Source organism: Lissotriton vulgaris, chromosome 12 (genome assembly GCF_964263255.1).
Source record: "Lissotriton vulgaris chromosome 12, aLisVul1.2, whole genome shotgun sequence".
Lineage (NCBI taxonomy): Eukaryota > Metazoa > Chordata > Amphibia > Caudata > Salamandridae > Lissotriton > Lissotriton vulgaris.
This window is the reverse complement of record NC_141700.1, coordinates 625839396-625851730: the sequence shown is the minus strand read 5'-3', so window position 1 is coordinate 625851730 and position 12335 is coordinate 625839396. Positions and strand designations below refer to the sequence as shown.

At 44.8% G+C, this 12335-nt stretch overlaps 1 long non-coding RNA gene across 1 annotated transcript in view; it reads right to left on the bottom strand.

Moving 5' to 3' along the window:
* Positions 1-12335, bottom strand: part of LOC147677877 (uncharacterized) — a 115914-nt gene that overhangs the window by 50212 nt on the left and 53367 nt on the right. The gene's annotated exons all lie outside the window — the stretch shown is intronic.

The window sequence follows — 12335 nt, the reverse complement described above, 5'->3', positions numbered from 1 at the left end:
ATTTTCTATTGGAACCAGTCTCTCACTGGTGTCTTACAAGTCTTTTTAATGCAAGATGTGCTCTCAGGTAACAAATAAAATAAAAACATAAAGCTGCGTGATTTAGAAGAATTTGATCAATTTGGGAATTTTGCAAATTTCGCTGGCATAATTAAAATTTCACCAGGCCTAGTCACGACACTACCAGAAACAGGGCACTGCCAATCTGTAGGTTTCTATGTAATTCGCTGACAATTGCAGCTAGCGTTTAAGAGTAGGGATTGCGAAATTTGTGTAATTTGCTTTCGCGTAATTATTCAACATTATCTCAAAATTACGGCAAAATTATGCATAATTACGTGAAATGCATATCCATAATTTTAGCGCCAAATTTGTGCTTACGTAAAATGTTTGTACCACTAAGCTGGGTTCTGCGTTTTCAGTTAGCAACTGAGCAGCAGTGACCATCAGCTGTAGGTGTCTGCTTTCTCTTAATGCCCAGTTATGTCCTGCAGTGAGCATGATTTTGGTGGGTGCTGCTGCATCGATCACTCCTGCAGTCCTCTCTACCAAAGTATCAAAAAACTGACCCATGCTACAAACTTCCGAAGTGTAACTAATAAATCTCATGGCTCTCGCAGTAGCACTGGCTTTTTTTTAACTGATCTGACCTAGTTAATGAATATTTTTAGTGATGAAAGGCTTAAAAAGTACTGCGAACTGCTGAGGTGAGACCAACCAAATTCAGCCAGTAAAATCATTTAACCTGAGGGAAGGCTCTCCTACTCCCTGAGTCTATAGTACTTCTGTAACCCAAGGGATAGCCCCATTGTTTTTTTAGTTTTAGATATATGATCCATGTAACTTTAAGGACAGCTGTACTTTTGTATATTTTGAGGGACAACTTTGCTGCCTAAATCAGAGCCAACACGGTCACTGTATTGTATTGCATTGGAACATTTATATACCACTTACTACCCCTGCGTGGGCCACTAATGCACTTGCATACATGGTCAGCAAGCTACGCTGTGCAGCGTGTGGGCTGGATTATTGTCTTGGTTTTTGATCGTACGTGGGAAGTGTTTCCATGTCATGTGTGATGGTCACCGAGGTGCAGTTATTGTTATGGGATGCAGCACTTAGCAGTGCGGCTCATGAAGATCTGTGAGAGATAGGCATGCAATTTATGGTTATCAGTAAGGTGGCAGCTTTGGGCAGCTCTGCAGGTCCCTTTATGGTATTTCGTATGATATTTGTATGGTATTTCGTATTTCGTGGAGAAGTGTGGCTCAATGATTAGAGCGGCAGACCCTGATGCAGAGGTCTAGCCCGGGACCAGGGTTCAATTCCCCGCCTCGGTGGGTCTTGGGCTCAAAATTCCACGGACCTGATAATTCTCGCCTCGGTGCCTATTCCAATCATGGAGTCCCACTCTGCAACTCTGGGCAATAGCTTGCTTAATCTCCACAACGCTAAGGATGCCTCGCCTCCACCTTGGGGGTGCCCAGGAGTGGACGCCTCACAGGGAAAGCCAGGATGGGTTCCACAGCAGTATTCGTACAAGCGCCTTGAGACCCTTGCGGGTTAGTAGTGCGCTATACAAGTATCAATTTACATTTACATGTACATCATAGTCCACCTAGCTGGTTACTGCACTGGGTTGTACAATCTGGGATGTTTTGTGTAAATGTTTATGATCCTTGAGCAATGTGAGGGACAGGTCGGACACTGTAAGGTTTATTGCTTCTAAAGGATATATCTGCTCTGTACCCATGTAAGATACCTAAAGAGGTAATTTAGCTGTCGGGCCTGAGCCATTAAGAAGTGTTTAAGAAGAGGGACAGCCATGCTGCCTGAGCTCGAAAGAACTCTGTATCCTGAGCTGTAGTCCTCCTCCCTGAGGCTACAACTTGCAAAATAGGATTATGTACCGCGAGTGATGATGGCATTATATGCACCTGTAAAGTAACATTTAGTCACTTGATAAATAACTAATAACCAAAGTTCAGACAATAGCCAGGTCTAGAAGTGCACTCTTCACCCAATCTGTTTCTTCTCTGGGTCTTTTTGAAAAATATTGCTGTTTTAACGATGTTGCCCCACACCGATTGCTGAATAATGGATAAACACATTTATACATAAATACAGTGATTGCCAGATTAATCTAATATAACCTTATCCTTGCCTGAGCAAAAATTGCAAATCCTATTTAGGCTTCAGCTCTGTCTTTTCTCCAACTTCATGATGTGACTATTTCCGGTGTCAGTCCCACACCTTTTAGAATCCTGTTTGTATGGCTTACACACAATGGTCTGTGACTTCACCCCACAACACACCCAGTCACTTGTCCACTTAAGCGCCAAACTCCAGGGGCGAGAGTCAATGTTTACTGTATGAGTGAGCCTGCACGTGCTGCTTGCCAAGGGATGCAGGAAGCACCACCTTTAAAGAGTCCTAGCTCGCCCTGTTCCTTGTGGAATGTATACAATGCATTTACACTGGATGGGAGCCCTAATGTAAATATTCCTGACGGTTCCTGGTGGTTTATGATCTGGCAGCAGTCTGGAGAAGTCTAATTATACTGAGTAAGAGTTCACGCATATTTTCTTTTTTTCATTAAAAAAACAACAATGTAAATTGTTCTTCAGCACTGGAGCTCATTAGGGGCCATCTCCTGGCTTCCAAGAGCGGCTCTGAAACGCCATTAGTTGGCTGGGAGGAAAATGGCGGCTTGGCCTTTTAATTGCGATTGTGGACAGCCTTCTGAGCGAAGAGCCCAGAGACGCTCCTGCTTATAAACCTGAGCGCGTTTCTGATGGGCGCAGGAGAGGCTCTTACTGTACTTCAATGATAGAGGTGCATAACACATGCATGCTTATAGACCCGACTGGGGCGGAAGACTGTTTCTTCCAGCAATATGCGGAGTGGAGATGCAGGGGCTCTAAGAAGGGGTGAAAACACAACAAAGCCTCGTTAGCAAGTAAATGGCCTTTTAAAGACCTGTGAAGTACTCGGGTACGGCTGTGTGTGTGTGTGCCCCCCCCCCCCACCCGGAAGCTCTCTCAGCCAAATGGGCGTTACACGCCTGCTTTCTTTTACCTGTTTCTGTTAAGAATCACCACAGTGTTGAAGTAAGTAATTCCTTTAATTACAATAAGCCAACACGCATGCTCCTACAGACATGGAGCGCAACTGCAGTCAGCTCGGCGATCAGCTGGTAACTGTCCCTTCTGACAGTTATCAGATGGTGACCTCACTGCTGGTACGGTGTCCTCGCAGGGACACTGGCAAGCACATCAGATAAGGTGTCCCGTAGTGGACACAAGTATTATAAACGCAACACATCCCCCTCCTTTAGGGAGAACTAAAACCAACAAGAACAGGAAGGGAGCGTAAGGCTCCGCTATCCACATATATAGTTTTTAAGTTTAGCAGGCGGTCCCAACAGTCTACCAGCCCTGCTTCTGTCCGTTGGTTGTGCCAGGTCACACACCGGGATGGCAGGTAACCTGCACCTTGCGCCTACAGGTCTGGATGAAAAGGTCGAACGGTCCTCTGGTTGAGTGTCTCCGTGTATACCATTATCACTCCTCTGCCCTGGGGTTGTAGGAAGTTCAATGTCAGATTCAGTGTCAGAAAAGTATTGTTTTCCCTGACTTCCCTCCTGCGTACTAGACTGCTCTTCAGTAGCATCAAAATGTGTGTTGCCCTCTGCCTTGTTCCCCGGATGTTTGTGGGCAGACAGTGCTGAGAAATGCCAGACTTTTCCGTCACTCAGGCGTGCAGAACTGCAGTACACTTCACAAACGGTAAGGGATTTGGTGTATCTTTCTTGACCCTTGCCGACGTGTTCGCTTCTTTTTACCTTCACCGCATCTCTTGCCTTGATTGCTACCTCCTTGCATCCGTGTTTTTTGTTGTAGAAACTCTTGCTGCTAGATTGTGCTTGAGTCAGTCTTTCTTTCACCATCTTAGAAGACCAGTGCACTCTGCGGGCAGCCTTAACCCAGCCCACATTGTCCTTCGTGAGTGGAGTCCGTCCGCGCATGAGTTCGAATGGGCTGTGACCTGTAGACTCACACGGCGTTATCCTGTAGGCCCACACCGTTTTCATTATTTCTTTTATCCAGTTAAGTTGGTTAGAGTTGGCTATCTGAATGATACCTTTGAGGACCCTATTAAATCTTTCTACGGCCCCATTGCCAGCCAGGTGGTAAAGTGAAGTTGTTTTGTGCTCGATGTTGTGCTTCACCATGTACTCTTTAAACGATTTGGAGGTGAATTGTACACCATTGTCACCCACCACCCGTTTAGGTAGTCCTTCACGCGTAAAAGTGTCCTCTAAGAATTGTACCACATGCTGTGAGTCAGCCTTTTTGGTGATTCTTACTTCGGACCATTTGGTGTAGTGGTCAATAATGACAAATATGTATAGTTGTTCATTGACATTGAGTATCGGTCCCATTATGTCAATGCCAATCCTTTCCCATGGCATGGATGGGCATTGTATTGGATGCAGAGGTGGTTTAAAAGTTACTTGTGCCATGTCTGAATCCAAGTACAACTTACAACATCTAACCTTTCTTTCTACATCCAGGCTGACACCTGGCCACCAATACATGTTCTTCACTCTGCTTTTGCTTTTGGCGATGCCCAGGTGTCCCTCATGGCATATTTCTAAAATGTTCTCCCTGATAGCCGTCGGCGGTACATATCTTCCGCTTCTCATAAGTAGTCCTTCGTCCATTGATAATTCGTCTTTTACTTCCCAGAAAGGTTTTGCTTGGTCATTTAACTTGTTTTTTCTAGACCAACCTTCTTTGATCATTTGTATTATCATTCCAATGACTTTGTCCTTTTCCTGTTCGTCCAACCATTCTTCCTTCGTTATCCCACTAGAGCATTCCCACAAATTTGCTGTGCACGAATCATCTATTTCATTGATTTCGGTGTTATTTTTCGATTCCAGTGGCATTCTGCTTAGAAAGTCTGCTACCACATTCTTTACACCTGGAATATATTGTATGTCATACATGTAATCCAACAGGTGCATCAAAATTCTTGCTAGACGTGGAGAAGCCGTGTGTAGTCCTCTCGTGGTGAGGACATTCGTTAAAGGTTTGTGGTCCGTGCAAAGGTTTACTCTCCTACCCCAGATGTACTGTCGAAAATGCTCGAGGGCCCAGACACAGGCCAACGCCTCCCGTTCAATTACTGAAAATGTTTCTTCAGCTGATGTTAGCGAACGTGATGCAAACGCAATCGTGTACTCCATTCCTTTGGCATCTTTTTGTGTTAGTACGGCCCCAATGCCTTTGTTACTTGCGTCAGTTGTCACGTAGTTTTGGAGGGTGGGATCAAATCCTTGTAAAGGTAGCGTTTTGCACATATCCCGTTTTAGGTCTTGAAAGGTATGTTCACATTCCTCAGTTCACTCAAATTTGTTTTTTAGTTTCGATTGCTGTCTTAATGCATAAGTTTTTGTGGAAAAGTTCCTGATGAACTTTGCATAGTATTCCACCAATCCAAGAAATGACCTTACTTCGTGTTTGTTGGTGGGTACTGGTGAGTCCTTTATTGCTTGGATTAGGTCGTTCTTAGGACTGATGCCTTCACCAGTTATTTGATGGCCCAGATAGCTGACAGACTTGCATGCGAATTTACACTTCGAATGCTCGGCGGTTAATCCTTTTTTATTCAATATGTCTAGAACTTGCTCCACCCGACTGTCATGTTCCTCTCTTGTTTTCCCCATCACTGGGATATCATCCTGAAACAACAATATTCCAGTGACAACTTCAAAAATGTTATTCATTAATCTTTGGAACATTGCCCCTGCAGAGGCTAAACCGAATGGAACGCGGGTGAATCTAAAACATCCAAACGGTGTTACAAAGGTGGTTAATGACTTGCTCTCATGGTGTAGTTGTACCTGATGGTATGCTGATTTTAAATCGATGGTGGTAAACCATTTGACGCCCTTGGTAGTAGACAGCATCTCATTTATCTTTGGGAGTGGGTACTGCTCCACTAAGATATTTTGGTTCAGATCTCGAAGGTCAATGCAGAGCCTGAGTTTACCGTTGGGGCGTTTTGCTACGACGAGAGGTGAGACCCACTCTGACGCCTCTACCCTCTCTATTATTCCATCCAATAGTAATTTGTCAAGTTGATTTCTGACCTCATCCCTTATAGCAAATGGTATGTTCCTTGCTTTGGGTACTGTGGGTGTGGTGATGGTGTTAGAAAATAATCGACAAGCATGAACATCACCGGCGCCATCTTGCCTAACAAGAAGCCATAGCCCACACGTAAACGGCATCCATTTTAGGTGCTGTGGCCATCTCGCACTTTGCAAGTCACCTATGATTCACCCTGACCCTACAACTATCCCCGGTGCCCTGATTCAGCATGACCAAATGCACTAAGGTCATAAAACCTAGTCAGCCTGACAAAGCCCCGGTGCCACTTCCCACCCCAAAACACATTCGTCCTTTCATCCCCTGCACATGAGCTAGGCCTTCTGATAACCCCCAACTGCACCTGGCCACTTGATCCGGTCCCAGGCTGTAAACCAAGCCTTGTGGACGTACTTTATTGCCCCCACACAGCAGGACTTGTTGCACAAACAGAAATGCTTGATCTTATCACTTACATAACCTTTAGATCTGACCGATCCCACACACTTTTATGCCCTGTTGGAATGTCCAGCTGCAAGATGACAATCATCTGTTAGATTTGGGAGGGGGAACGACAGCTGGTGGGTCTGTGTGGGAACCGGCTGGAGGCAGGAATTTCTAGGATGTTTGACCACTAATAAAGTTACTGAAAATGATATAAAAGGGAGGGCAGCAGAGAAATTGTTAGAGCATCTCCCAAGACATTCTGCATGTCTGCGTTGACATGTTCACCTCTGGAGAAATAAACTGATTCTTGCCTTCCAGTTTTCCAGCTCCTGCCTCTTTATTTTGGTAACTATTATTGAAGTGAATTAGAGGCGTCTTGCGCCAAGCAGCCTGGGTATTCGTTAGAGATTGGCTGTTTTTCCACAATTGGCGTCCCAACGTGGCACCCATTAGAGACATGTGGGTCCGGTGAGAGAGGTCCTAACGACGGTGTGAACATCTGCAATGATCGGGAAAGTGCACCTGCCTGAAAGAGACCCTCGTCTGGGTAGCCGATCATCCGAACTTCACCGGTTCCGAACAGACCTCTCTCGAGTGGCCTGCGGTCCTGACTGGGATCCCACAGGAGTGCTGCGGTAAAATTGGAGTAAGAGGACGATCGGGCGCTGGAAGGTGAAGGCGAAGAACTGTCCATACGGTCCGGGTAAGGCCGTGCTACACGACATAACTGCTTGATTGATTGATTGTTAGGATACTAGTATTCCGCTCTTAGGCTTATTTGATTGAAATTGAGACATTCCCTACCTGCAAACAATCGTAGGTTAGTAAAAATTCACTCTTTGCAGGTAGCGAAGGACACGTAGTGCGGACATTTGTCGACGACCTATTGAGATATTCATATTGACCGATTATATAGCATGCCTGTCTTCTCAAAATTGTTTGATTGTTTGGGACCGGACCGTTTATTAGAGGTCAGTCATCCGGCTCCACTAGAGGGCACCCCTAATAAAAAGGACATATCTGAGAAATATGGATTAGCCGCTGTAGCTTTTAGCAAACTATGGCATAAAACTCACTAGGAAAATCGATTAAATCAGTAGGCCACTGATGGGATCTTTTGACCCCGCTAAAATAGAAACGCTAGGAATAGCCCTTCACGAGAAACATGGAGTTAGCATAGTAAATATTGATTGTTTGGTAGTTTTTTGAATAATGGTTACTATTTGCAAATAGTAATGGACAGGTAATGCCGACTCCTTGTCTGAATTTAGGATTAATTGAGATTTTTGTTTGACCGATATCCACCATGGAAAATGGTTGTCTTAGCTTGAATTGTTTCTTGAATAAAAATTATGGTATTTGTCCCATAATGTATGACTCATTGAGGAAAAAATACGCAAAGAAGGAACTCGAATTTAAATGGCTAGTAAAATGAAGTAACTCGATTATAAAAAGTTAAAAAGATACAGTACGCAGAAACAATGTCAAAAGAATAGTCGAGATCTGTTGTACTTTACACTCCTACAACGTAAGCGATCGGTAAAGATCCTGATATTTAGATATATCAATGAAGAGGACAGTAGATCGAACCTCTTTTACTTAGCAGCTCCCTCGGAGGAGCAAAAGCGCGCCTTTTTCAAACTAGGAATTTTTGATTACATCACAGTTGTAAGGTTCCAAAAAAGTACATTAGCCCAAAATTTGTTAGCTATGAACCCCAAGTGAATTCTGGTCCTTAGAGTCCTAAACATCGTGATCTTTGTTTTACACACCACGTGTTTCAGAGGAGTTTTTCAAATGCCCCTAAGCCTCACCAAAGGAATGCCATCCAGTCTAACATTAGGCAGGAGTAAGTTATAAAGGTATTAAGTAAAAAGGAGAGAAAAATCTTCTCTAAAACATATTTGTCCGCATGGCCAAAGCCAGGGCTTGAAAAACATCGCAAGAAAGCTCGTTTTAAATGTTAGCGTTTGATGTCCTTGCACAAGTCATATGATTAGAATTAACATGTTTAGGAAAGTCCTGCTCTGTTTTAACCTCTCGTAACCTCCAAACGCAAAGGTCATCCGTTTAGATTATACATGAAAAGCATTTCTAGGCACTATATTTTAGCAGTCGAGCACAAATGCATATTACCGGTTTTTATAAAGGCATAGTTTCTTTTGTGTGTTATAGATTGGTATGCCTTGCACAAACATTTCAGGCATGGCCTAGTCCGTGTTTATGGACCCCATGAATAGGTCTGCCAGCCTTGGCAAATACGAAGCTGTGATTTTCTGGCACAACTGTGCTACCGCGCTATCGAACTAGAACTGCGCTGTGTCCTCCATCCGCCCGCAAAACTGATCTCCATGCAGACATTAGACAAGTCTGTTAGTACTCTTACCGTGTAGCAAAAATGCAAACCATTGAAAGCACGAATGCACCCAGCGAAACTCGCTACCCCCTATAGTTTCCCTGCTCCACTAATAGGAACGCCCCCAGGCCGCTGTATATCGTTTTTATTCAAATGAAAACATGGATCCATCACCCCTCACCCTATACTGAGTACCTCTGGCTTCTGACCCTTTCCTACACACGGTCCGTAATACCGCACTCGGACGATCTATGTAGTGAGCATCCTATCATTGGTTATCTTTGCCGCACTAACAGTTCCTCTGGGCTTCAATGCCGAGATGCCAAGGACTGCATCCCAAGTGATAAGTCAGGTACATGGTAAGTAAAAATATTTTCGTTATAATGCGCGCTGATGTGCTCTGAATGCTGCCCCCTCCCCCTCTTTTCTTTTTCTTTAGATTACATCGGAGTTTCAGCTGAATAATGGAGAAGGCCTAAACGAACGTGTTGCACACGAAAAATAGGCTAGTACTGTGAGATAGTACATTGTATGCAGAGGCTATCTCTGGGAGTGCAATCAAATAACAGGAGAGTAAGGGTATAAGTGTTCACTTTCTTACCCCTAGTCTTAATATTGATTAACAACAGAAGAGTGAAACAACAGAAGAGCAAGCAACCTCACAAAAGTCATGTGAGGGACAGACTAAAAAGGAGATAGGATGGTGAAGCAAAACCACACAGAATGATAGTTAAAAAGAACCCCCACTCACCAACCTAGTGGTGACATGCTTCATCATTGGGTTCCCACTGGAAGGACCTAGCGTCCCCCCAGTGTGCTACAACGCCTGATTACAGCGGAGCTGGTTCTTGTGTGTGTTGGAGTGGTGAAAATAACCCAATTGTGCTAAGTGAGTGCAAAAAAAGGAAGGATAAAAAATGCTAAGTTGTGACTGTCAACTATTTTATTAATAGTCCAACCAGCACTAGTTAAAAACAGGTGATGAGTGGACTCATAGGTTAAGTCTCATTTAATGGAGACCCCTAGTCCTCAATAGATTTTAATCAAATTTGGTCAACATGTTTCTGCTAAGAGAGCCCGAGTCGCTCAGCATTCTTCAGGACCAGTAGTGTGATCCTCCGGCGGTCTGCACGCGCTAAGGTGCAGACCGTGAGGATATTAGTGTGAAAAAAAGTTTAAAATATTACTATTCTTATGTATACTCACGGCAATCGCCGTTGAGGCACACTCAGCTTTCCGCTGGGGCCAGATACCGTAAAGCAAGATTATGTCAGGCAAAGGCAAAACACTTCAATGATAATGTTTAAATCTTTTCTGGAATACAGTATCATATCACTCCCTTCACCAAATCACACCGGTCCCAGTGATCTCAAATGAAGAACAGGTGTGAAAGAGGAATATGCAAAGCACATTCTGCTATTATATTAAAGCAGCTTATCGTAGTGTCTGTCTTAAGTGCCTGTTAACATGTGGCAGGCAGAGTTATCAAGATCCACCAAAGTAATTTATACGGTGAATGGAATGAGGTTCAGTTTATTTAATTTAACCTCAATTTTTAAATAAAGGATTTCTTTTTTTTTTTAAATGAAGAAGGCAAGCAAAATGCACTTGTATAAACCGAACCCTCATAGGACTCGATTAAGCTTTTTAGAACAAGGAAGATGAAAGGCTTCTCAACTAACTCACAGGAGGCGTCTGTTACCGCGCTGCATGGGCCGACACGGCAGGGGGTTGTCTTCACACCGCGTTCTCTGCAGTTGTTTAGAAAAATAAGGACATAACATATTTTGTAACATCGACCCAAAAGTAAAGAGATTTCTGGTATCGCGGACTTGCGATCTAAGCAAGAGACCCGGTACATTGTAAAATTAACTATCCACTTACTAATACGCAGGCGACTCCCCGCAGGTTACCTAACCTTTCTCCACCGCGGCCCGAATGAAGATTGAATCTGGGCGCCGTAGTTGGAGATAGCGTTGTTTCAGAGTCATGTGACCGAGACACGTGACGCTGAAAACGTTGTGTCTTCCGCTATTTCTAAAAGTGACCGTGTACCATTTCCATCTAAACAAATGCACCCAACTTTATTGGTAAATTGTACAAACAGTCTTTATTTTATGTGTAGTAATCTATTATCTTTATCGGCCAAATTTAATTGAACAAAGTATTTATATTGTTGTACTTTGGCCGTGGATTAAGCTGTGTGCCGAAGTTAAACGCCTCCCAGACAGGGTTTAGTGCATTGGGGAAGGGTGGGGGCACTTGCCAGCACCACATAGTGTGCGTGCCGGGCGTACTTGGTGCCCTCCATGCATAGTCCAGTGCAAACCAGTTCAGGGAGCCGTTGGCTCCCGCTCTGGTGCGAAACTGGACAAAGAACAGGGGAGTATCCTCCCCCTTGTCTAACCCCTCCTTTGAGAGGGACCCCTGAATCGTCCCAACCCTTTCCTTGGGGTACTTAAGGGCTTACCTGAAGGTGGGTCCCTAGATACGTCATGGGACAAGATTTATTTCAGACACCACTTCTTCTCCAACCCTCTGGGCACTCTGGACTTCGTTGGACTTTGTTCTGTGCATCAAGGATGCAACCAGGAAGACTCCTGCTGCTCCTGATCACCTCGCCCTGCTTGTCTACTGCGATGTCCATGCCTGTGCACCATACAGGAACCTTCCAAGGCCTGTGGGCATCCAAGACACCTGAAGGAATCTTCCTTGAAGTGAATGGGTCACTTGCCTGCATCTTCAGGCACCACAACTAAGCTGACCGGTCTGCTGATTCTGAGCTCCCATGGACTCTGAAAGGCTCAGCAACACAGGTGGTGGTTTTTCTAATACCGCAAGGCCTGCCCTGTCCTCTCACCAAGTTTGAGGTCAGCATCCCTCTTCGGAGCCGCAGGAACCGAACCCCTGTGCACCGCGTCGACTTGCAGTTGCAAAAGCTTGTTTGCTTCCTTCCACCAAGATCTTCGGGCTCCAAGTAGCCCCAACCTCAAGCATTTCCAGTAACCAATATCTTTGTCCTCACCGCATCACTTGCACAGTGGGCCTCCATCTTTGGTGAGCTGCTTGAGCTCCTCTCGCGACTCCAGTGCCTCTGGCCTGTGGGTTCTCTTGATGGTCATCTTTGAATTCTTTTGGCACCCCTGAATGCTCGCTGCCTGCCCTGACTCCCCTGCTTGTGGTGAGTCTGCTGGACCTTGCTGTTACCGACATAGCACCTTCTTCAACCTCCACATTGGTTGCAGTTGTCAAGGCTTGTTGGTGCTCCGACTGGACACCGACCCCTCAACTCTCGACATCTGACATGGAACAGCTTGTGTACAGCTCCTGGTCTTCCACAGCATCACCAGGTCCACACAGCTGCAACTCTTGTC